The sequence below is a fragment of the Sinocyclocheilus rhinocerous genome, unplaced genomic scaffold (assembly GCF_001515625.1).
Source record: "Sinocyclocheilus rhinocerous isolate Xijiao unplaced genomic scaffold, SAMN03320098_v1.1 scaffold307, whole genome shotgun sequence".
Lineage (NCBI taxonomy): Eukaryota > Metazoa > Chordata > Actinopteri > Cypriniformes > Cyprinidae > Sinocyclocheilus > Sinocyclocheilus rhinocerous.
The window spans coordinates 723394-727115 of record NW_015662942.1 but is presented as its reverse complement, the minus strand read 5'-3'; positions in this window follow the sequence as shown (position 1 = coordinate 727115).

The following is a 3722-nucleotide window of genomic DNA, read 5'->3' as shown; positions in this document are numbered from 1 at the left end:
GGTGGTGGTGGTGGGGGGGGTCATAGTTGTAATCCTGCATATCAATTACAACCTCTCCTCCTCAAAAGAAATGACAGGAAAAAAATGGATGAGGGAAAAAAAAAAAGAATGAGAGCGAGCTGCACGGCGAAGTTGATTTATGGTGAAAAGAGGAACTGTTTATGGACTCTCTGAAGTCAGGGAAGCTTTTAGGGGTCGGGCCCAATAGGGGGTTGTGTCAATGGAGAAAAATCTTGGTGTTATTTTTTGATCAAAATTCAGAGTGGTATTTATACTTCAAGCCTTGTTCCAGGGCTTGAGAAGTAGATGTTTGAACAGTGAGCAGGCGCCGCATCTCCTCCTACCCACACAGGAGAGGATGAAGTGGGCTGCAACCTTCTGTTGGTTCTCCAATCCAACAAGCCACAAAGTCAGGTCAGCCACAGTACTTCAAAATCGCCACACACAAATACTTGCACCCTTTTGGCCCAGACAGAAAGCTGTTTAAGTAACCTTTGACCTCTCTAATGCATTAATTAGGGCCGGGGTCACACGTTCACAGCATCTTGAGTGCATTGGTGGCTGCGTATGCAGAGTTTTATTTATCTTAAAATCATTTTTAGTGCAGCTACGCATTCAAATTTTGAGGACTAGTGGGCCACCAGTGTCTGTGACCTTATGAAATGACCTTAAATTGACCTTATTATAAACTCTAAGTGACCTCATTCAAACATTACATCATTTTCTTCATCCACCTTTAAGCTCTCAGTAATAACCTCTTAATAACCTTGTTATAACATGGTAATAACACATTGATAACCTTTAGATAACCTCTAATCAACTTTCTATCCCTTTGCCACTCAATCATGCACTAAAATGGCAATTTCTGAGATCCTTTGAGAGACGTTTTTGGCAACGCTCCCTCAGCGTTTCTTGTCCCGTGTCATTGTAGGTCAGAAAAGTGACTGACGCTTGTGTATTTAGCCTGACAAATGTTTCCCAAAAAGTTTTATGTGGTAAAACGACAACAACCACGCACGTCAATCCTGATTACAGGGTAAACGCAGAAATAGAGCCATCGATGACTTGCCGTCATATCGCTGTCTGCCTCAGACAGAAACAAAAACAAACAGTCAAGCCAATTAATAGTAGTCGTTCAAGGTTTCTATCAGAGACTTTGTGGTTTTGTCAATGTGATACCATCAAGACTGTGCTTGCTACCTCCCGTTTTCCGATTGGCGCCTGGGTCTTGTTATGAGAATGGCTACGGAGTCCCAAGAGGGCCACTCTTCAGTGCCGCTCCCACGGGACCTGCAAAAACGCATTAGTAAATTAATGTCCACCCCGGGAACACTTCTCACGTTAGCAGGGTTATCCTGTTGTCCTTAGGGCCCTGGGGAGGAATCGTAAGTGGGGAGAGGGGTCAGTAATTGATAGGTCCTTTTTCAATTGCCTGCCTAACTGCAAGTCCAGCGGCGGCCAAAGAAAACCGACTTTAAATAATTATCTAAAGAAAACACAAACTTATTCCCTCTGTCTTTCGCTCTCCTCCTTGTCCTGTCATGAAAACCCCAGGTGGAAGGAGTTCTTGCATCGCATGTTTCCATTTTCCGGGGACGGAGGGCGTTATATCAACACAATACAGAATGCACGTTCAAATAACAGGAAGAGAGTTCTGAGATGGCTGCGCCGATCGGGCGAGCTCCGTGATTTCTCTTTTCCTTGCGAGGAAAAGGCTATTTAATTTCAGTAATGATTTTCTGCGCTGCGGTTTGATGTGTGCCGATAGGGCAGTGTTATTGTTGGCGGGGCAGAGAGGTGCATGCGTCCGTGTGTGTGTGTGTGTGTGTGTGTGTGTGTGTGTGTGTAAAGCTCGGTACCTGAGACGGAGGTTGTGTTTTTTGGGAAGTACAACATGTGCTTTGGATTAAACCTGTGTTATAAGTGTTTGACATTAACATGCAGTCATTCACTGGGCAAAAGAGAGGAGAGGGAGCTTTTAGAGTGCTATGGCTGTCCTAACACTTCTCAACAGCGTTCAGAGAGAGAGAGAGAGAGAAAAAGATAGGTGGAAAACAAGGTACAGATTGACTCAGGGCATTTTTGCCAAGAAGTAAAATGAGTATTACTTCTTAGAATGTGTGTCGGATTGGCATTATTAACCAATAGCAATAAGTCATGACTTTATTTTATTAGCACATTTCTGTGTGCTGCGCGCGTGTGTGGGCCTTGCCTTAGAAGTCCCATCTGCCCTCATTCACTCTGCATGTTTGACATCTTTTCATCTTTTTACCCTCATACCATTAACAAAATATTTCCATGTTTCACCATTCACCCTTTTTCTTTCTTTTGAGTTGAAATTCTAACAACTCATAAAAGCCAGTAAAAATGAAAGACATTGTGAAAAAGTTAAACAGATAAAAATCAAGGATTTTTTGTTAACATGATGAAAAGATCTTTCTTTCTTTCTTTTCATTTTGAAAATCTGAACTATATATATATTTTTTTTCCAACCCAAAGAACCCATACTCCACTCATACTCTTAGTAAACCCAACTATCCTGTAATATAAAAAAAACTTTGGACTTTACACTGAGTTCCATTAAAAACATTAACAAACATTATTATCTCATCAACCTACTTTCTGAATTAACAACCTTTACATCCTTTGCAATGTCCTAAATTCGTCACACCACTGTATTGTTTGACAGAGAGTTTTTAATTTGACTTTTTTTTCTCTCTCTCTAAAGAATCAACTGATATAAAAAGTCCACGGCCCCTGGTTGAAAATGTTTAAAAATGGTTGAGCATAGCACTATTTTAATTAAATATTATGTGTAAAATACTTAAAACAAATACAAATTTAAAACAAAAGGAAGAGCAAAAAAATGATTCTTAATATAATTCAATTTATGCAGTTTCTTTCTGACTCAAAATAAACTGATAAAGCATTTTCCAATTGGATTTTTGCCACACATTCTGAATATCATTAATGTGCAATTTTGTGTATGCATGTAAACGTGTTCCGGCAAGGGAAAAGAAAAGGATGGCTTTCCTCTTTTGCGGTTTATTTATAATGTTTGTATTACGCAGTATCGTTGCAGGCATTGATTCGAACACGATAACTTTTGGCTCGCGCGCTGCATCAGCACTGATGTTAGATAGTGCAGGAAAGAGGCAGTATGAGTCTGTCTGAATGAGGCAGCACTTCAAAGTCGGTTTAAGCGGCCTGAGCTGTTTCAGTCAACACCTTTCTGTCATCCTTTTCTCCACTACATCTCTTCCTAACATTATTATCACAGCAGCGTAAATCTGATAAAATACAATGCTGGAATTTCACGCTGCTCCATGCACCCGGCTGGCCACAAACACACACACACACACACACACACACACAAGTAAACACAGGAGTCTCTCCATCTGTGTATAGGCTACTCCATATCTGTGATAGCGAAGTTATAACTCAAGACTCGACTAACACTGGTGCACTTATCTCTTCAGGGTTTCCCACAGGGGAATGTGGTTATGCCAAGAGATTTGGCTCCACATGTAAGGAGAACTAGCCAACGAGAGGAAAAGGGGGGAAGACGGGGAAGGAAAAAGGTGTACATGTGTAATATGCTGATGAGTAGTTGATATCTTTTCCATGCACACTTTTTAGTCCTATTACTACAGTCCAAGTTTAGAAACCTAATGACTGTTGCTACACCTTCAAGTTTGATTTCATTCCTGAGGTTTGCATTT